Source organism: Cavia porcellus, unplaced genomic scaffold (assembly GCF_034190915.1).
Source record: "Cavia porcellus strain 051 isolate PalLab524CR breed Dunkin Hartley unplaced genomic scaffold, mCavPor4.1 scaffold_2, whole genome shotgun sequence".
Classification (NCBI taxonomy): domain Eukaryota; kingdom Metazoa; phylum Chordata; class Mammalia; order Rodentia; family Caviidae; genus Cavia; species Cavia porcellus.
This window is the reverse complement of record NW_026947485.1, coordinates 21462631-21486231: the sequence shown is the minus strand read 5'-3', so window position 1 is coordinate 21486231 and position 23601 is coordinate 21462631. Positions and strand designations below refer to the sequence as shown.

At 37.9% G+C, this 23601-nt stretch overlaps 1 pseudogene; it reads left to right on the top strand.

Moving 5' to 3' along the window:
- The first annotated feature begins 9599 nt into the window (after positions 1-9599).
- LOC134472642 (eukaryotic translation initiation factor 1-like) lies at positions 9600-11549 on the top strand (annotated as a pseudogene).
- The last annotated feature ends 12052 nt before the right edge of the window (positions 11550-23601 follow it).

Here is a 23601-nt window from a genome sequence, read left to right as displayed (position 1 = left end):
AGTACACAAATACAGATTACATTATGATGACCAAGCTGTATGCTACATGATAAAATCAAAATAAAACAAATTTATAAAGCAAATATACCAGCACTGACCAAGGTACTTGAAATCTAATTGAGGCTGCACACGCCCAAAATGATTTGACCACAGGCTTATGCAAAATAAATTACATCCTAGAACACCAAAATGCCAAACATTCTGACTGTAAACTGCCTTATTCCCCCAGTGAATATTCTGAGAGAAACTTTATATAATAAGAACTGGCATTACAGAAAGATTGCAAAAAATAGAATGCAATTAAAAACATTTGTAGGGGGCTGGGGATTTAGTTCAGTGGCATAAGCTCCTGCCTGGCAGGAGTCAGTTTGATCCCCGGTACTGCAAAAAAAAGAAAAAAAAAAACATATTTGTAACGCAATTCTGCATAAATTATACACAGTAAATCTTACTACTTAAAAACTTTAAGAGTCAAACATCGCCCTAAATAAAGGTTAAAACCTCATCAAAGAAAAATGCTCATCATTTTATATCATTGGTATAAAACTGATAAGGTTTTATTGAGGGGAACAAGGAAGATATTGAACGAAGTAATCCATTTAAAATTTGTTTAGAAACTGTCATAACGTTGTAAATTGCTGCTTGCACCGTAAATATGTGTTCTACTATTTAAGCAGAGTATAAAAGAATAACTTCAAGGAGTTTCTCAAAATAAGGTCCAAAGGCCCAAAAGAATTCTTTTTTTTTTTTAATTTTATTTAAAAGGAAAAAGAGAAAAACACAAAACAAAACAAAGCGGTGTAAGGGTACACGTAATACAGAACTACAAAAAAAAAAAACAAAACAGTAAGAAATCACCTGTTAGTAGATTACATATTATCATCTTAGAAATAGTTGCTCAAATCACAGTATCAAAGAATACAAAGTGGACATTCAGTGAGACTGCAAACAGCTGTGTTCAATGATCCAAAAACATTAATATAGTCAGCTATTTAACACCCCTAAACACACTTGCTGTTATATCCGTTAGAGCTCTTTTTTTTTCCCCTCTCTTTTTTACAACAAAATTTACACATTTTGGATTTTATTACTCCTTAGTTCTTATTACTTTTTTGTGGGGGAGAGAATACAGTCAAATATGGCAAAACAAAGCTGTCAGTCAAAACCAAGGATAGACATAGCACATGATGTAAAACAGAGTACGAGGTTATCAACAATGGTTATCAACGATGTCTCTTGTTTCCTTAAAAAGAATTGTCTATCTCATTAGATATTATAAAGTTGAACAAAACAGTAGAGAACAAGACCAATAAAACTTAGTATTGTAAACATTACAGGACTTCCAAAGGAGACAATAGTCAGACCAGAATGGCCCAAAAGAATTCTAATGTGGGCTCAGTAATGCTCACTTTTTTATTTAGGGGAAAAAAAACAAAACAGAAAAAGGTAAAAATAATACAGAATTTCAAAAAAAAAAAAAAAAAAAAAAACACCAAACGCGTAAGAAATCACTCATTGATAAATTATATATTGTTGTCTTAGAAGTAGTTGTTTAAGTTACAAAATCAAAGCATAAAAAGTGGGCAAACATTGACAATACAAACAATTCTGTTTGATGAACTAACAAAAACTTAGTAGTATGGTTATCTAACTTATATACGTCATACAGTTATATCCTTTAGAGCACTTTCTTTCCCTTTCACTATAATAATATGATTATACATTTTGGATCTTATTAGCCTTTTAGTTTTTTGGGTTTTTTTTATACTAAGAGAGACAATATGACATTTACAAATATGAGTGTGATTTATTTAACTTATGAGGATAGTCTCCAGTTGCCTCCATTAAAAGCCTCAAGATCATGCTTTTTATAGCTTTGTGGTGTTCCATTGTATAAAAATACCACATCTTTTTCATCCATACTGCAGTTAATGGTGAATATTTTGCCCCAAGATCATGCTTTTTATAGCTGAGTAATATTCCATTTTATAAAAACACATCTTTTTCATCCATTCTTTAGTTGTTTCCAAGACTTAGCTATTACAAATTGTGCTGCTATAAATATGGGTGCACATATATCACTGTGACATGACTCTTTCAATTTTTCTGGAAAAATACCCAGGAGGGGAGTAGATGGATTAAATGGAACTTCCAATTTTAGTCTTCTGAGAATTCTCCACACTGATTTCCACAGTGGCTGCACCAGTCTACACTCCCATCAACAGTGAGGCAATCCCATCAACAATGGAGCAGTTTCTTTTCCCCCTCAGCCCCACCATTTATCATCAGTTGGTTTCTTGATGGAAGCCATTATTTCTGAGTGAGATGAAATCTCAATACTGTTTTAATTTGCATTTTTCTAATGACCAGTGATGGAGAGCATTTCTTCATGCATTTATTTGTCATTTGTATGTCTTCATCTGAGAACTGTGTGTTCATCTCAGATGCCCATTTTTGGAGAGGGTCTTTGAATTTGGGGGGCTTGATGTTTTTCAATTCTTTGTATGTTCTGGATATAAGTCCTTTGTCTGAGGGACTGGTGGCTAAAATTCTTTCCCATTCTGGGGGTTTTCATTTTAGGTTTTTGGTGATTTATTTTGAAGTGCAAAAACTTTTTAATAAGATGAGATCCCAGTTGTTGATTCTTTGAAATACTTTCCATGCAGTTTGCATTTTGTTCATGAATTCTATGTCTCCAAGATTTCTACCTATCTTGTCTTCCAGTAGATTTAATGTTTCTGTTTTAATATTTAGATCTTTGATCCATTTTGACTTTAGTGCATTGTTGATAGACATGGTTCTAGTTTCAGATTTCGGCATATAGAGATCCAATTTTTCTAGCACCATTTATTAAAGAGGCTATCCTTCTTCCAGTGAACATGGTTAGCCCCTTTGTCAAATATCAGGTGGCTGAGTGTCTTTGTAGTTGTGTTTGCATCTTCAAATCTGTTCCACTGATCCTCAGATCTATTTCTTTGCCAGTACCATGCTGATTTTATCACTGAAGCTTTGTAGTATAATTTCAAATCAGGAATTGATATGCCTTCTACCTTGCCTTTGTTGTCCAGAATTGCCTTTGCTATTCTAGGTTTTTTCTGTTTCCAAATGAATTTTAGGAATGTTTTCTCTAGATATGTAAGGTATGTTAATGGTATTTTGATTGGGATTGCATTAAATCTGCATAACAGTTTTGGAGTATGGCCATTTTCACAAGGCCCTTTAAGATGTTCCGATATGCAAAGCACTTGATATTCTGGTACACAAGGCCTTTTAGAATATTCTGGTAGGGAAGGCCCTTTAGGATGTTCTGGTAGGGAAGGCACTTTAGTATGTCCAGATTCACAAGGCACCTTAGGATGTTCTGCTACACACGGCACTTTTTGACATTCTGGTACACATGAATTAACAGTTCAGCTCAGAAAGCATAAAGACATCTTCTACTTCCAATAAAGCTAACGTAGTCTATGGGTCTCCTTCCTCATCCATACTTTTTGTGCTGAAAACCTGTGTATTATCAGTTAACCAGGTGTCTTGAACTTCATTGCCCTCAGAGAAAAAGGAAATTTCTAGACATGTTGTCATCATGTGTGGGTCGTGGAGGTACTCGGCAAAAAGGGACCATAGAAGGGTTGACCATCCAGGAAAACTGGCACAAAGGGGGCTTGATGAGTGAGGGCAGCCTGACTGCCTGCACTGACCACCCCGGTAGGATTTTGGCATTGCTCTCTGACAAGTAATTTCCAGTGGTGGCTGGGCATGAGTGGTTGTTTAGTAGGCTTCTCAGTGTCTCTCGGGGGCTGGTCACTGTGACTTTGGTCTCTAAAACTGGACACCTTTGTCTCTCTAACTTTACTGCTGCTGGCTCTGGGGAGATCTGCCCAGAGCTGCCAGGTATCTCGGGGCCTGGTGAAACTTGCTTCTGGACCTTTTGAGTTTTGGATCCAGTGATATCTGGGCTTAGGGAGAATTCAGATGGGTTTCTTGATTTTGGTAGGTCACTGGTAGTTGGTTTTGGGAGACCTTCTCTGGGCTGTCTGTGATAGTTGAGTGTCTCCTGCATCGTGGCCTGTGGCATCTAAATATAGAGTTAAACATCTTCTCAATCTTTCACATATACTTTCTCTGCCTGGGGTCCTGGGGTTGTGGCCTCAGGAAGTGAAGAAGCAGCTCAGCGTGTTTGCTGTTGACTACCTCCAGGCAAATGGCTGGGAGATGGTTGGTACTGGACTGTGATGCCTGTTATAAGGGTTCCAAGTTCTGTGAGGTCATATCTTGGGGTCCCTAACTGATAAGAAACCCTTATGGTCCAACTTTGTTTTCAAACTAAGTAAATCAGTGGCTACTTAATTTATTTTATTATTTTATTATTTTTTCAGTACTTATGAAACTGCTGGGCATTATTAGCCATTGGTGGCATTGTCACTTTTAAAGCAGTGTGTGTACATTGATGCTTCTCTCAGTGCTGGGTAGTCTCTTCCATATAAAGAGGCATTTTCTTTGAAATACAGAGCTAACAATTTCAACCTAGAGAGCCTTGAAATTATAAGATGCTTTTCTTTCTTATTGTCATTTCTATTTAATTAGGTAGTACTGAGATTTTCTAGAAATATCCACAATAATTTTCCCTAAGAGATAAAAATGTTTGTTTCAAAATATAAATTCTGGGGGTAGTGGTAATAGATCCATAGCAGGTTTTAGCTTTGAGGAGCACCCACATGATTATACAATCTTAGCTAAATAACATAACACCAAAGTGCAATGTTCAGTATAGTCACATACTGTGTTTCCCCAAAAATAATAGGTAACTAGAGTGACCTAACTGGAACCACCCCCAGCTGATCATCATGGTGATGGCCAGAGTCATGCAGAAGATTATACCTCAGTATTTTCTTGCTCCATGGCTACTCTGTAATGGCACATAAAACAAAGGCAGGCTATTGGGGTTGTCAACTATTTTCTGGTTGGGTTTTATTTGCTGTTAAACCTCATGTCCAGAATCCATGTGGAGGCGGTCCACTGCAGGCCAGGCAGCAGCCAAGGCATGGCCAAAGTGTGGCTTGGTGCTGGGACTTGGGCTCGCTTGCATCTCTTATACATCCTGAACCTTACAGAGGCTGTGATTCCCCAGACTGTATAAAAGATGTGGGGTGCCAAACAGTGAGTGATTCCAGATTTTGATGCTGGTGAAGCTTTGTTTTAATCAAGACTGGATTTCAGTTTCTGTTACTTTTTTTTTCTAGAATTTTAAGGAGGAATAAGGTAGTGTGTCTCAAGGTTCAATGGGAAGAACAATGGTAGAGGTAAGTTAATGGTTTTTTTTAACTTCTCAGTCTCATAAGAACATTTTCATTAACATTTGCTAAAATATATTGGTTCACATTTTTCTTTGGGATAAGACTTTTGCTCATCATCACATGTCGATAACTTCTCTGCTTATTTTTTCACTCCTACATTATTGTCTACTTTGGAATAACTTAAAAGAACTATTTTGTGGATTTCCTGTAAATAACATGCTTGGTAACAATCATGAAAAATTTCATGTAAAGTGTGCACTTATTAGTGATCTTTTAGTTAATTTCCAGTAAATTTGTCTCATTTTAGGAATAAGGAATATTATAGGCACTCTATTTTCATCGTGGTATGATATGTATTGCTGATGACATGTGACAGTTAATGCTTAATACTTCATAAAAAGCATAACACATTTAGAACTCTAATGTTTAATACTAAATGTACATAACTCAAAGAAAATTTTAACTTTAACACATAAAGCTTTATGATTAACAACAATGACTGAATTTTCAAATGTTATATTACAGGCACACTTTTGAAAGTTAGTACAGATGCTTGCAGTACAAAGTAGTGGTGTTCATTTCAGGGGGTGGTAGATGCATGTACCACCTTGACCGTTTTCAATCTCTTTAGTTTTACTCTTTCATCCCTTTCCCCCAATTCACTGTCCATCTCTGAGTCCATCTTCTAGTTTCCTATCATTGCTCCTTTATTTCATTCATTTATCTATGTTTGGGTTTCTCATGTAAAACAAAACGATGTGTATACATTTTTTTTAGAGAGTACCTACAAAGCTGTACTCAACAAATCCTTAATTTCAGCTACTCAGGTGGCTGAGGCTGGACGCTTGTGATTTGAGGCCAGCCTGGGAAATGTAGTGAAGCCATGTCTCAAAAAACTGAAATAAAATAAAAATAAAGAAAAGTGAATCCTTTAAAAACTAAATACTTCCAAACATAAAAATATCACATCAGGATTTTTTAAAGTGGGGTATTTATAATGGAAATATAAGAAGGAATAGAAGCAATATATACTTTCTGACAAAAATAGCTTATTGATGTATTTTTCAAGTGAATGGTTGTGGGTAACAAATCACTATGATATTAGATTCCACTAGTTATATTTAAGAGCACTGTTAACAGTTTTAATTTAAATTGTTAATATTTTAATACTGTGAAAATGGCATGCTTTGTAACTACTAAACCCATGATAAAAAATTTAAATGTTGACTTAAAATTAGCAATAGGATGCCTAAATTTTTCAAAACATTTTTAGGGAGTAATAAAACAAAAAAAAATGAAGATCCATAAAACAGAACTCTTTAGTTTTTAGTGTTTTCATGACTGTTACTTATTGAAGGCATGGAAAAGAATTTTAAAATATATTGCTTAATAAGTGACAGTTATAGCAGATACACTGTAATTTTAAAAATCTAGAAGAATATGCCAAAATTTTAATACTGTTATTAATATTATGCTGTATCAATTATTTAAAATATAGTATGATTATCATATAAATAGTAAAGTCTAAAATATTAATAATGATTATGAGTGGTTTTTATTTTTATTTATCTTTCTTTCTAATTTTTCTATCTTGGGCACATATTTTTACTCTACAAAAAAAGACTATAAGGAAATAATATTATCTAGACACCAATAACCTTTGTAAGGGAAAACAACAAAATCCTGCAGAATTTGATTTATCAATTCTAATTCTGAAGGTTTAGCCATGACTAATGTGAAAACAAAATTTTGCTTCTTGATCCTAAATTCAGCTGTGTTTTTCCAGAATTCTCAGGGCCTTAAATCTGAACAAGGATTGCAGAATGAAGCTCCCTAATAACAATGGCACTATATCACAAAAAAATATGCTGCATAAGTCTTCGTAAAAAGGTCAATCAGCAAAAAGCATACTTCACCTAGGCATCTCCTGCATGGGCCTGAGTTATATCTTACCTTAACTGAAAAATACTGACACTAAAGAACACAGAAATTGTAGTCTACTTACATTTTACATTAAGTTTGAATTATTATTCTTCAAGGAGTTCTGGGGCTGTTTAGTGTATGTTAAATCTCAAGCAAGTTACAGGTTTTTGGAACTGAGCAGTAATTGGTTTGTAAAACTGGCTTCATTCAACATTTCCATCTGCACACATAAAATTTTGATTAATTTTCTTTCTAGCTATGTGGTGAAGCATAGCAATATATTTTGACATTGAGCTCTTATCCACATTTAGAGGACTGAAAGGTCATTATACTTTTACTCTCTGTGAAGAAATTTCTTGATAATAATAGACTGCATAAAAATAGTACCAGGTGATAGTTGGCTAGCAGTCAAATGGAGCTCTGCTTTGCTACATTACAATTTTCAAAAGACTCAATTCCACAAACACTTGACTGACACACTTTGATTGTTCCAGTTTCATCTTGCTATTTTGAAAATATCTTGGCCAGAGAATTTCCTGATAACCTTAGATAATGTTCTTCTCTTCTGCATTATATCTGTTGATACAATTTTCCTTTAATTTAAATTTTAGAAAACAAATGAGATGTAACTTAAAAATTCTAATAAATAAAGAGAACTTAATGGATATACATGCAATAGAAATGTGAATGTCAAATAGCATATTAAGGCAAGGCCATTATCTCTTGAATCTACACTTATTTCAAATATACAAGTTCTAGCATTGTATGGGTTATATATATTTGAATATCAGAACAGTTGAGTTACATATCATGTAATGTCAATGTTATTTCCCTGCAAGTGGAACATTTTTTTTAAAGAAGCATTTTAGAATAAAAAGTAAGAGCAATCATAATATAATTTAATTTGAATTGAGGACTCATGAGAGAAGAAAGTGTACTAAAGCTTGGATTTCCCACCAAACCAATCTTCATGTACCAAAATCAATTTTCCATTTAATATGTGATTTATTTGTCCAAAATATTGCTGGATATTCTTTTTTTTTTTTTTTTGTCTTTCTCATTTTTATCGGTACCAGGAATCGAACTCATGACTGCCTGCTTGCAAGGCAGGCGCTTATGCCACTGAGCTAAATCCCCAGCCCCGATATTCTTTATGAATATATAAAAATCTTCATGAAAGCAACCTTTCATGCTAGCTTTTGCTCCTTGCTCTGTGCTTCTCCACCATGCTCTCATCACGTAATGGTTTAGAAAGTGCGCCTACCTTTCCTAGCTTATTTAGAGATCAACCTCCACCATTTCATGACTCCTTCCCATGGCAAGTCAGAATTAGTAGATTTCAAATATGACATTCTGTCATATTTGACAAGTTACTTAAACATCTGAATTGTTGATTTCATCATCATTTAAATGGAAATATCAATACCTACATTATTCTGCTACAAGGCGTAAGTGAGGAGATACAGGAAAAGAAGTCCTATCAGCTTGTATACACTTAACAGTCCTTCAAAAAGTGTTCTTGCATCAAATATTCATGAACCACCTGTTGGCTGAAACTTGTTGAAAATTTGCCATGGTGGGAAAATCTCTACAACAATAATAAAGTATAAGTAGCCATGTGAAAATAATATTCTTGTTATCAAAATCTATCACTTTGAATCATAGATCAATTTATAGGAAACTGAATTTTGTGTCATAATTAGTGTAGCAATGCTCTAGTGTATTTATCTTATCAGTGCATTTATTTAATGGTGTCCTTAATAATTTTGTCAATGTCAATGTGCCTTAAAATTTCAATTAGCTCAGTGTTGATATAGCAAAGAAAAATGTAAGTGCTTAAGAAGTTAAGTATTAAATAGATGTGATTTGACTTGGTTAAAAATCCAAAAGCAAATTTTGCTGCCATGGATAGATTTATTTTCAGTGAAGGTCAAATTATTGAAGACATACTGCAAGGAAAAGTTTATTAGTAAAATCCTTTGCAAATATAGGATTAAGCACAAAGCAATTAATTGAAATTGAGGAACATTCATTCATAAGTGAAGGAATTATTATATAATCATTTCAATGGTGTTATGTCCTTTGTTTTCCCCAGACAATGACAACTTCAGAAGCAAAGTTTAAAGAATAATTATGCTAGTAATTGGACCAATTCTCACCCAAAAATTTTTCCTGGGATTGCAAAATCTCTTTTCCTGCTGGGAGAGTTGTAAAAAAATTAATAGTGCTAGTCAATTGTCCTATGCAGCACTATTTTGGAAACATCCATAGATATGTCAGAAGGGCAAGTTAATGAAAATAAGAAGAAAAACTATTAGTTTTGTCAACTCCCATCCCATTTCATAATTGCAACATACTTCCATTGGGGAAAAAAGCCCAAAATACAGGAAATAGGTAATTTTAAGACTCCTTTGTATTGGAAAGGTTGTAGCTCTGTTCTCCTCTAACTGCTAGACTGAGTAGGTAAAAGCTCAGTGTAGTAAAGTCTCTACTTATGCAGTTCATCATCACCATGGAAACATTTCCTCCTCTGTAAAATAATGAGATGGTAATGAAAACAGCTACCACATAATGAACCTAGGCACAAACAGAGGCCGAGCTACTCATGCCAAAAAGTGTCAAAAGGGTTGAATATATGGGAGTTGCAATATTCAAGGAGTAGCAAGAAAGCCCACCGGGTTGTGCATGGTGATGCACATCTGTTATCCCAGCACTCTAGGAGGCTGGGGCATGAGGATCACAAGTTTAAGCCTACCCTGGGCAATTTAGGGATTCAATGAGACCCTGTCTCAAAATAAAAATACCAAAGGGCTAGAGATGTAATTTAGTATCAATGGTCTTGGCTGAATCCCTAGTACTGAAAAAAAAATTAGTAAGTGTTATGAGAAGGGCAGGAAAAACTGCCTAAAACTGTAATGTTGAAAGTCTTGAGTCTGATTATTACAAATTTTGATACTGAATTTGTACCTGCCCCATGTAGAGACAATGGGGTGTATAACTTGAGTTTTGCTTATGAATGCAACCTAATGTTTTACACATCTGACATTACAGACTCAAAATATGTGGCTTAACAATTTAGAATTCTATATTCCCTGTGGTCTTAAAGAACATATTTAATATGGGAGCAGCATTAGAGTGCCAGGAGGTTAGTTCTATTTGGAGGATAAGAAAATGTGATACTTTGCCTAAAGCACTCCCAACTGAGTAGAAATTATATCCTTCCCTTCAAAGATGGTCTGGTCCACAGTCTGGAAGTGGTTGATAAACTTGGATGCAGATAGTATAGGAAGACAATGAAAAATAGTCCCGTGGAGATATTAAAAAAGAATCCATATCGCTTGTCAGCTATGCAAAACGTTCACTCTTTTGACCCCTTTGCTGATGCAAGTGAGGGTGATGACCTGTTTCCTGCTGACACTGAGGATTAAATCCATATAAGAACCCATAAATAAGCAGCAAAGGCCCAAAGGAATAGCTGATGATTATTCTGAAGAGAAACTGGTGAAAGTGCTTAAGAAGAAATATTCCTGCAATAGAACTGTAATCAAGCATCCAGGATATAGAGAAGCAATCCAACTCCAGCATGGCCAGTGCAAGAATACAAATCAGTTCCTGGTAGAGACTGAATTGGCTAAGGAATAGCAGCCAAATATTCGGACTTTAGGTGCTTGCGACTCATTGAGGCTTAAGTGAAGATTTCCTTGCAAAATTTCCTTTTGTCCCTTGCCACAAAATTAAAAACCTCACAGCTTATATAATGGTTAGAAATTGTTATTTGTGGTCACTTTCACTTGGACTCGTGCTAACTCCTTCATGCAATAAACTGAAAAGAGCCCTGCTATCTAATCCAGAAGTCCCTCATTGAACAGATTCATCAGCTGTAGACATCTGGCAGTGTCTTGCCTCAAACAGAGAAATAAGGTGATGGCTCAGCTGAATCAGAGACCCAAGACCATGGGCAGCGATACCTGGCCAGGAGCTGGTCACTTCTCCCTCTGCACAGTCCTCTTCCCTAAGAGAAAGTCATGACCCTAACAGCCCCTGGTTTATCAGGAGAGGATAGAGAAAAGCTGCAGTAGCTGTGTCATTAGAGAGAGCCTTTGGTAAAGAAGTAAGGGAAGCAGGCATTTAGATAAGGGTAAAGGCATTAGGAGAGCCAGTTCGTGTCCTTGAAATTAAAGGAAAGCAGGGAAAATTTAGTATGAACCTCTGAGCTGAAAAAAAGGAAATGGTTTGTAACTGTGAGAGTACTGACTCATAAGCATTCCACAAGAGTTTTTCCATGTGCCTTTGAAAGCAGTAGAACTAGTTCAGACTTCAAAATAATATCAGCAAAACCCACCTCACGAGGCACTTTCCCAGCTACTCCTGATCAGATCAGCTCCTGAATGCTGTCGGCCTTCTATTTGCCTGACATCTTTAGCTGGCGTAGGGCCTTTCTCTTTGATCATCCAAGATTAGGCCCTACCCTTTTCCCACTACACAATCCCCATAAATGGGGGTTCTGCAGGGGTCCTCTCTTGCAATCCTTCTATAGTCTTTGATCTGTCTGACGGTGCTATCCCACCATTTTTTCTCATATCATTCTCTGAAGCCCAATGTTGTAGTCAGAGGTTGCAAGGAGAACAATTACATACAGGACACTTCATTTATAGTATTATTTATAATGGTCACCCAAGGTGTCAAATACAAAGAAGGTGCAGGAAATCTGTTCACAGCAACTGTAGACCTAGAAAATCCTGCTGAGGGCCTGGATTCCATGGCAATAACCTACATGAGTTCAGCTGAAAACCTAGAATCCACGACAATAACTCATGCACATCTATTTCATAGATCTGTGCTGGGAAGGCCCAAAGGTCGGCGATGGAAGCTAGAAAGTCTATGCCAGCGGGGCAAAGGATGTGTGCCAATAGGTTGAGGATTTTACACTGGAGCCAAGAAGCAATGCTCAAAATAAGGACCAGGGCTCCCCCCAAATTATCACAGCTATCTTCAGCAAGGTCCTGAGCTCCTCCGATGATGAGGATAGATGAATATATATTAAGAAGCACCTGTGACAAACTTTTTCACAGGGAGATTAAACAGTACACATTTGCCCTCTGGAGCCAGAAAGTGATGCTCAAAGTAAAGATCCAAAGTGAACCGCAGCCACCCTCAGCAACAAGGTCCCAAGCACCTCTAATGATAACAGCTGAGTTCATATCAACGGAGCCAGCATGACAAGCTCCTCCAGGAGAACCAATGGCTCCAAACAACAGCAACACTTAGGAGAATTCACAATGCCTATCTTTCTCTTCAGGTCTCTTTTATGCCAATAATTGTACTCACATTGGCCATCTATGCTCAGGACCATGCTGATCCAGTTCAGCTGGTGTTTTAGGTTGACCACCAATTACCAATCCATTACACCCAGCGTGGGTTTAAAATTTTTTTATGGTTCCTAATGCTAATAAAATCTCCTAAGTATTGTGTACAAATTGAAAACACTACATTAGATTACAAATGTATTGTAAGTTAAGGCTGAACACTCTCTACGTGTTTGATCACAGGGCAGACATGACCGTCTTCAGCTGCTGTCATACCAGGAAATCTATGTGCCAGTTATCAACTATCTACATCAAACCTAGAGCTTTTAAGGCAAGATGAAAGGGGGTGGGGCAGAAATGGCCAGAAAATAGCGAATTGAAAAGCTGCACTTTGCAGCCTCCCTAGGCCCAAAAAAAGCACGTGATCTGCCCATCATGAGAACAAACTCTGCATTCAGCGTCCGATGGGAGCGATGTGATTTATTCTCCAAGGCCTCATTCCCATTAGGATACAGCATATCTCCCTAGTAGTTTCCACCATGGTTTCAGAAATGATAAGGATGAGTGATAAGTTCAAAATATTGAGAAGTATGAATGATTTAATGAATATGATTATGAACCATTAAGGTCATTTCCTCAGGGTCGATGTGTGCTGGACTTACACATAATTAGTGTCTGCTCTACTCTGGGTCTTCTGCACACTCCTGCCTCATTCTGGCTACTGTCATTTTCCCCATTCTTGGCTACACCAAGACATGACCATCAATGGCTAGGGCAGCACCTTCTCCATCTCATTGGCAGACAGTGAAGGCAGATAAGAAGGATGCCAAAGTTTTCACCCTTTATGTCCGCCAGCCAAAAAACTACTGATGACAAGTTTGGAACATGCAAGAAACTAGCCATTACATGATATTTCACTTGGGCAGTTGTGTTTATTGAGTTTAAAATTTAAAATTTGCAGCCATTACATTACTCAAAAGTACAGAAATGGAAGTGGAGATTATATTTTCTTAACATTCTAATATCTTAAATTCCTCTTTAAAATTTCATGTTATTCAGGTAGGTAGTAAAAAAATAAATAAGGTTTTCCTCTCCTCTTCCTCCTTCTTGTCCTTGGCCATCTCTTCTCTCTGCTAAGTAAACTAAATCCCTGTCAATTTTTCCCTGGTGTATTTGTGTGTTGAGTGTAAGGATGGAGAATGCCTGATCCAAGTCTGCTTGGATGTCTCCTGTCCTCTTTGACTTCCTGGCTTTGTAACTTTGCACTTGCTTGCTCTGTTGCCTTGCTTGGGTCTGCCATGTCCTGAGCTGGTATTGCCTGCTGTTACTGGTGATGGTTGCCATCGTGCCTGATCCCATGCAGTTGGAGGTGTTCTCGTCCGAGTTTCTGGACTGTTTTAGTCCCCCAGTATTTTAATCACTGTCACTGGGAAAAAAATACCCAACACCAACAATTTAAAAGAAGAAAAGTTTGGGCTGGGGATTTAGCTCAGTGGCTTATGCCTGGTAAGTGCAAGGTCGTGAGTTTGATCCCTGGTACAAGAAAGAAAAAAAGAAAGAAAGAAAACCCAAAATGAAAGAAGAAAGGTTTCTTTTGGCCCATAGTTTTTAGAAGATTGACTCCAAAGTCTACTAGCTCCAAGGCAGGAAGGGCAAAGTAAATGGGTCTTTCAGACAAACTATGCTTACATTATGGTGGCCAGGAAGCAGAATGAGAAGGGAGGACTTAAGGAGGGAGTGTACTGTCCCTAGTGACCCACATGTTGAGACCAGGTCCCATCTCTTTTTTAAATTTTATTTTGAAAGTATACAACAGAACAAGACAAAATAAAGCCAACTAAGATCGTACAGTGAAGTTAGTACAGAACTTCACAGCAGGTTATCGGGATAACAGTAATAGGTATCACAGTATATTTTGTTATCTTTATAATAGTTGTTTTTTCCATCACATATATCAAATTGAGATGAAATATAGAACACTATAGAACTTATCAAAACAGAATATTGAATAGAGCAGTATCATTAATCAGAAAAGAGCAAAACAGTAATAAAAATGTTTGCCTTCAAAGAGATGGTAGAAGGAGGTCCCCCTTATTTGCTATGGTCAACCTCCCATGAGACACTCAGATTTCTGGTTCCTATTTGCTAATGGGCGGGGGGGGGGGAGAAGAGGGGTAGGGGAAGTGGGATACTTGACTCTAGGCCGTGCATCAGTAGGTTCACTATTGCTTAGCAGGGAGGCAGGCTGGTTGTTTGGTTTTACAGCATCCTAAGTTCCAACATGGTGTGGATCTCAGGAGCTGCTGCTGGTTCTCACCCTGGAAGGGCCTCAGTCTGCCACACTGCCACCGATTACCAGGGAGGGGAGGTGCTTGCTTGGCTTCCCAGGGTCCTAAGTTCCAACATGGCGCGGATCTCAGGAGCTACTGTTGGTTCTCCCCCTGGAAGGGCCAGTCTCCAGGTCCCATCTCTTAAACACCACAATCAGTTATGAATTTATCTTTGAATCAATCCACTGATAAGTATAATGCTCTCATGACCCAATCACCTTTCAAAAACCCATCACTAAGCACATAAAATTTTAGAGGGACACTACAGATCTAAATAGATCTAAATAACTATATTCTACCCTGGAACACAAAATATCCAGTGCCCACCTCTTTATGCAAAATGCACTTAGTCCATCTCTAAAGTCTCACAAAGTTTAGTGTTGTAGGAAAATTTATACTGTTGTAGGAAAATTCCCAAGTCAAACCAAAAGGAAGACTTCACACCAAGGAGATAAGAAGGCAGCATTTAATCTTTATGATGGCATACTGTTTAAACTTCACGCCCAAAGGCAACAACACTGAGTTTACAAACGTCTTAGTTTATATAGCATTTAGTAGTGGGAAGTATAAGGCAAATGACAAATGTTACATAATTGGATACATGCATTGAGTCATATATTCACAGGCAAGCTACTCTTGAACAGATTTGTTGAAACAAAGTATTGTTTATTATAATATAGATATACTCTGGGAACAAGGGGAAAGGGCCCTTACAGGGTGGGCTTAGTATAGAAACATTCTAGGAACAAACAAGAGGGCGGCACTTACAGAGCAAGAAATATTCCAGGAACAAGGGAAGGAGGCATTTATCATGTGAGTATAGTTAAAAAATCCTTGACTAGCCCAAGGTGCCTTAAATTATAGACAATTACTATGACTCAGTGCTTATCAGAAGTATATAATTGGGTTTTAGAGGCCATCAAGGTCAATTGAATTCAGCTGAAACTTAGAGCCTTTTAATTTGTATCATGAAATTATCTATAAGTTTGCTATTTTATAAATGTGTTCATGCATTGTAATTGTGCCCCAACATTATGGGTTTCAGTATTGGCAAAATTTCCATGTCCATAGTCTCCTTTGAGACTCAAGGCAAATTTTTAGCTGTAAACTATAAAAAATAAAAAGAAAGTTAAATACTGTCAACATACAATGTCACAGCATAAATATTCCCCTTTTAAACTAGAGAAATAGGACAGGAAAGAATGGATCAAAATAAGATGCCCAGTAGGACACACATTAAGTCCTGTTGCTCTGATGTCAGCATTTGGGGCGAGTTGTAGCAAAATATGAGCTCCTGATGGCTTGAGGGCCCCACCCCCTACCCCTATAGCATTGCTGATGGCAGCCCTCAGGGCCTTTTTCTTTGGGTAGCTCTATTTAATTGCCTCCAACTTGCCTTAGTAGGTGTTTCAGATTCTTGGCATCTTCAACTTCCAGGGCTCTCCACAAAACTTTTGGCTTTGTGGGGAGAGGGTACTGTTGACAGAACTGTGGGGGACCTGCGGCGGCTGAAAAGATAAGAAGTATGAAATATAAATGACCTTTATTTTGAGAATGCGGGGAGAGACACCCCCGATCCCCTGGGGCATGGCATCTCCCCCCTGGGGTTGGGGGTCTCTCCATGGAACACGTGGAGTGAGGCATATAAGTAGCCTCGGTTTGGGGTGGAACCTAAGGAGGTATTAGGGATGCACAGGTGGCCCATTGGTCTTTGTTTGGCACCACAGGTAAATTCCTAGGGGTGGGGGAGATTGGAGCTCCTAGGTTCTGCCTGAGGTTTTTTTTTTTTGGTCTTTTTCCTTTTTATCGGTACCAGGGATTGAACTCACGACTACCTGCTTGCAAGGCAGGCGCTTATGCCGCTGAGCTGAATCCCCAGCCCCCTCTGCCTGAGGTTTTACCAGCTACAGTGTCCGGCCTGGGCCAAAACTCTTTCAACTGTAAGTAGGCAAAAGACAGGATGAAGTCCTCATTGAGTATTATTAAAAATCAATAGGGCAGTTTTTGTTGTAACCTAGTTTTAACCATTGCGCCTCATTTTCTGTTCTGTACGTGTCTTACTGCCTTCCTCCTCCCCTTTCCCCTTTCTATCTATCTAGGTTAAGTTTCAATTTCCTGAGAAATCTGTAAAAACCTTAGGTATCAGTTTCTTGTAACCCCTCCCCTACCCCTCATCCAGCTATCTGTAATAAAATGTGCTGTTCTTTAAGAAATGCTTAACTTCAAGGAAATTACAGGAAGTTCTATAAAGCCCAGATGCTACCTAACTGTGTCAGCGATTACAACATTCCTGTGGTTTTCGGCTTTAAAACCCAACCTTTTTAGCTGTAAGGCGCGCAGTCTCCAAATTGGCTCCTGGAGACTGTGATGCCAGGCCTGGCCTAAAATAAAGCCTTTGCTCCCCAAATTTTAATTTTTTGCTTCCTTGGGTTTTATTCTGGGGTCCGAGCTATCACAGTTTTGACCTGTGCAGAGTCCACCAAATAGAAGGACAAAGGCAGGTAAAATCTAAAAAAAAACAAAGGCAGCTAAACTCAAGCAATTAGGAAAACAAAGGCAAAGAACTCAGGACCAGGAAGTTTCTTGGTAGTGCAATGAATATATGATCTCAAACTTCCCCTTTACTGAATCCTCTAGCCTAAAGTACCTGTCCATATTGCCTCCACCCATAATCTCACCCTGCACCAAAGGACAGGGAAAGGTCACATGCCCAGAAATTCAATTTTAGGTGACAGACAAGCCCAGAAACCCATCGGATTCCAAGAGCATATGCAGGACAAAGATGTTAATAAAAGGAGCTGCAGACAAAAAATCCACAAGCAATTCACTTTTAAATTCTCCCTACCAATCCTGAGTAGCTTTCTGTCATCTCTCTTTTCCTCCTTCCTCGTCTTCAAATATACTGCTTTATTTTCAACTGCTCCTTTAATTCTTTTTTTTTCCTTTAATTCTTTACTGATGCTGGATTTCAGATCATTGGAAGCTATATGTCCCAACAGAGCAGTGGCATGACATGGCAAAGCAATGGCTTGCAATGCACCGCTAGATGTTGCAGTGGAGTGGAGTGTGGCGTGGGGTCAAACCTCCCCAGATATCACAGGTTTACTTTCACAGCTTCACACACTGCCCTCACAGGTGCACCCTTTATGACTTCTCAGACCTTCCTTCTAAATCTGGGTGGGAGCCACCATTGCTATAGGGGGATGAAGCTCCCAACGTATTAGATGTCTGGTGTAAGTTTATGTTCTCTAAAATTAAGAATGAATTTTAGGAATAATGGCGGTTAAGAGCAGAATATTTTTATTGAAAGAAAGAAAGCTTTTGTCTGAGAGAAAGACAGAAGAGGTCCTGAGTGGGTTGCCAAAGACATTGCCTTTTCTAGGGAATTTTATAGAGCAATACTACAAGGTCAGGTATGTCCAAAATGGGGAAACATGGGAAATGGCAAGGCTGGCGGGCCTGAGGTGGGACAGAACTATAGTCAACCAATAAGATTAGTTATTCACGTAAAATTGACCACATCAGGGACAAATGGGAAGATGACTGATACCTACACTTAGAATGTGGTTGCATTTGTTTTGCCTTTTGTCTTGAGATCTGACCCACAACAGAGGTGTTAGTCTCCAGTGTTGCAAGGTATCTGGTCTTCTGCACTGGCTCTTTCAAAGACCCAACCCTGTCTGACTGCCTGTAATATTTCTAACTAACTCAGCTCCCTGTAACACTATGATCACACAACTCTTGTATTCTTTGTGCCTGTAAAATCACACCATATAGATGACACCAAGACCCTCTGCTAGCTTGAGCAGTAGCCAGGTGCCTTTAGAACATGGCTGCAGTGACCTCTGAATACCTGGATGACTGAGCACTGTGAAACATGTCCTGAAAACCAGTTTCCTACAGCTCTTAAATGGGGGCCAGGGACTTCTTGGTCAAATGAATAATTTAGTTTTGCACTGTTGAACCTGAGAAGGGTGAGACCTCACTGATTCCTGAGGTGCCCTTAAGACACTTTTCCTTTTGTCCTGATACAAAGTACTTGGCTTCTTTTTAATGTTGATCTTTTCAGCAACTGTGCTTTTCTTTTCTGGATGCTTCAGGTGCTTCTTTTCTGTTGAAGCTGCAAATTTTCCACACCTTTTGGCTCTAATGTTTGCTCCCAATTTTCATTATGTATCTGGCTAAAAGCAACAGGAAGTTCCCATGCCACAACCTGAAATTTGGGCTGCTTTGACACATTAATTAGCAGACTGCCCTTAATCTCAGTCTTCTAGAAAGTCTCAAGACTTGGGTAAAATGAAGAGAACACACATGGGCTCTAGTTCAACTGCCAATAGAATCCTGTTCCCAGCTGAAACTTTGTGAGCCAGGCCTTTATTGTGTGCATATCTGCCAGTATCCATCCAGAATCCACAATCCAGCATCCAGCTCCAAACAGAATCTCCCATCAAGCTGGGCTTTGTCATTCTAGAACTTCTTTAGCTGGTGTTTCTAAAGCTTTCTAAACTCATCCAACAAGCAACTTCTAAAGGTTTATACCACATTCATGTAGTCACACCAATAACCACACTCCTTGTACCAAAAATTTGTCTATGTCACTTCATTTCTGAGATGCAATACATGACGCTCACAACTTAAGGGAAGAGGTTCATTCTGTCTTATAATTTAGTCCATACTCTTCCCACTCCAAGGCAGAAACAGTGGATCTTCTAGATCTTGCCTCTGATTCACCTCTCCTGATTCACTGCCCCAGTCCCCACCTTCCAATAACACACACAACTATTATGTGCTTATGACCTAATTCCCTCTAAAATCCCCACCCCTGAGGGCACATGAGTTTTATAGGACAGTCCTCATCCAAGTCAGAGCACTCTGACTTCTTAGTCTTTTTGTGCTCCTCTTGAGAGCAGAAGGCCACTCAGCTGGTTCCCTTACCTTGCTATAGTGAATATGTGAGCCTATGTGAGTGTGGTTTCAAGCCCTGCATCTCAGATATACTTTCCAGTTACTATCCAAGTACTATGAGCACTAGGTTTCTTGCAAAGCTTCTGTAATAGGATATTTTTATTTTATGTTTTCCTTTGAATTTCTCCTTACTCTATTCAGTTTTCCATCTAAGATGGAATCTAAATCTTAGCCATTTTCTTCTCATGTTCTTGACAGCAAATTGAAATTTTGTCTCTTCCTAGCATTCAGCAAGATATGCTGACATTTAGTGGAACTTTTTTTTTTTTGACATTTTGTCATTTGTAGTATAAACCAGAGATTTTCAAGCTATAAATTATGTATCATTAGCAGTTTGTAAAATCGATGTATTTTTACTAAAATTAATGGAATCAGGTGGAATACAAAATACCACTCTATCACACTAAGGTAGAATTTCTGTTTTACATGTGTGTGTCTTATACTGGGTCAAGATGTAAATTATATTTATTTCTGTGAATAAAAATTTTTGAGACTTTGCTCAGCTCCCTGACCTCTGCCTTTTTAAGACATAAATATTTTTCTCTTTCAAATCATTCAGTTCTTGAGAAGCAAAGTGCTTTGACATATTTATTGACCTTTACCATAAATTTTCAGAAATAAGGATCAGTTCTTTAAACAGGTTCTATCTTATCTTTCTCTGACACACTGGATTACTGAGTGAATGTGTTTGTGACAAGAAGAAAAAAATTAAAAAGGAAAATAGTTGGAACTGAAATTTTCATAAATTTTCTACTCCATGTCCTCGGAATGCATACCAACAATTAATTCTCCAACTGAGTGAAGATAACAGTGTTCCCACAGCTCCTACAAACAAAGCCATAATCATTTTATACAACAACCATATCTAGTGTTTATTGAGCCCCTAGAATGTGTGAGAAATAAGGACACAGAGATGAATAAGAAATTTCCGTTTGCATTCTGACTAACTAAACAAATATAAAATAATAGTTCAGTAAGTGTTGGTAACATAATTCCACACAAAGTCCAAAGATCGATAAAGGAAAGACGTCAGATTGCAGAAGTTTCCAATGGTTAATTCACTTGAATTCTGAAGATAAATACATGTTTCGCAGGCAGCAAGGAGACAAAGAGTACTCCAGGCAGAAGGAACAGCAACCTGGGAAATGTACATGAATTCACGGTGCATATTCAGCCCAACTAGACGCCAGGTGGGAGAAGACAGAGCGTGCTAAGGTGAGACTGAAAACAGAGGTCGAGGGCAGACTGCAACATGGGAAGGTCTTAACCCAGTGTGTAATTCTTTTCTTATTGTGGGCAATTGAGAAATCAGCAAAAAGCCTTAGGCAAGCACGTGGTAAGTCAATATATTTTGGAAAGACAAGTGCAGGAAGATTAGCTCATGGGGTGGATGTCACATGAGGGAAAAATTGAGTAGAATAAAACAAAGTCGAAATGCAGTTAGGAAGCCAAGAAATCAAGGGCATCCAGATGCGCTGGCTTGGGTATATGTGTAGATAGTGATTGTGGCACGTTAGCTGTAGCTCATAGGAGAAAGAGCACAAGATCATAAATATAATTTATCACAAAGGTAGAACTAGGGGAAGAATGTGTAAAGGTTATCAACCATATAAAGGCATTTACTCCAGTGTAGGTGTCCACGGAAGGAGTAATTTTGTCTGGTTCTACTTGAGGAAATTAAGCAATACGTGACTATAAAATGCATACCTATCATAAACGCATTCTGTCCTATGACGTTTGATGAGATCTATTTGGCTACCTCAGAGTGGGACATTGAGAGAGAACTAGGCATATGAGGAAGTGATAATCCTAGAAGGCTAGGGAAACAGACTGGCAGTCTCTGGAGCCGGAGTAAATAGAGACCAGTAGTAGGTGATAGCAGAGGCAAAGGATTAGGTTTGCCTGGATTGCCTGCTGTGGTCTGAAGAAAATACTCAATGAACAACCAGACAAAATGATATGGACCCAGGGAGGATACACCTGTGGTAATACCTGTGAATCCCTGCAGAGAGATTACTAATAGAGAAGTATGTCAGCAGGTGACTCATTTACTAGGTGACATCTTGGGAGAGAATTCGCTCTTGGGAGAGAAGTAGCAAGGGGAAGATAACAGAGTGTTATCTACAGACCTCCAGAAATAGATTACCTCCCTGTTATTAAGCAGGATCTTAGACAGAGAAGCAAAAAACAGGATCCAGGCATAAGAGTGAAGGTATATATGCAACATGTATCTACCAGCCATGTCTGGCTATTAAGCACATGGAAGGTAGCTACTAATCTGAGTTTAGGAGGTGCTATAGCATAAACAGAAACAAGGACAAAAATCACATGATCATCTCAGTAGATTCAGAAAAAGCCTTTGATAAAATTCATCCATTTATAAGTAAAACTCTGAAGAAAATAGGTATAGAAAGACCTTATATCAATCTTTTTTTTTTTTTTTTACCAGTACCAGGGATTGAACTCATGACCATATGCTTGCAAGGCAGGCCTTTATGCCACTGAGCTAAATCCCCAGCCCCTGTTAATCTTATAAGAGCCATTTATGACAACCCAAAGGCCATTATTATATTTTTTCTAATTTTTTAAAAATTTTTGAGACAAATGTTTGAACTATTTGGTATGTAGTTTAAGCTGGACTTGAACTCACTCTGTAGACCAGGTTGGTTTCAAACTCACAGTAATCCTCCTGTCTTAGTCTCCCAAGTGCTAAGATTACAGGGTGCATTATCATACCTGGCACCAATATGATATCAAATAGAGAAAAACATAAACTTTTCCATATAAAATCAAGAATTAAACAAGGGTGTCTCTTATCCACAGCTGTTTAACATAGTCCCCAAAACCAATTCTAAGCCAACAATAACAAAGACCAGGGGCAGGGGATTTAGCTCAGCGGCAGAAGCGCCTGCCTTGCAAGCAGGCAGTCATGAGTTCAATCCCTGGTACCTATAAAAATGAAAAAGACCAAAAAAAAACAAAGACCAGGCTTCACGATCCCAGATTTGAAGTTATATTACAAAGAAATACAAACAGCATGCTTCTGATAGAAAGAATAAATGTAAGGAACACAGAAGAGTAAGTGAAATAATCTTAGGCATAATCAACTATTCAATCTTCAACAAAAGGCCATAAACATACATGAAAGGAAAGATAGCTTCCTTAATAAATGTTTTCTGAGAAAACTGGACATCCATACAGAATATTAACACACATATCTAATCATTTACCAACCTAAAATCTAAAAGGATCAAAGATAAAAATGCTAAAACAGAAATACTTAATCTGCAATAAGATAAAATAGGTAAATCTCTTGATGATATAGATATGGGTAAAGATTTTCTCAACAGAACGCCAATAATACAAGAAATAATGTCAAGAACCAAAAACTGATTGTGTCAAACTTCAAAACTTCTGAATATCAAGGGAAACAATCAACACACTGGAGAAATAACCTATAGAATGGGCCAAAAATAATTTTCCAGCTATTCCTGAGAGAGAGGACTAATACCTGGCATGCATAAAGAACTGAAAAAACTAGACCCCTCAAACAAAAGACTCAATCAAAAAGTAGGTGATGAATAGAAACTTCTCAGAAGTATAGATGGCTAACAAACATATGAAAAAATATCTCTGGTCATAAGAGAAATGCAAATGAAAACAATACTGAGATTCCATTTTATTCCACAGAAAATGGCTGTCATCAAGAAATCAAATAATAACAAAAAGCTGGCAAGGCTGTGGAGAAAAAAGAACCCTTCTCTATTGTTACGAAAGCTAAGT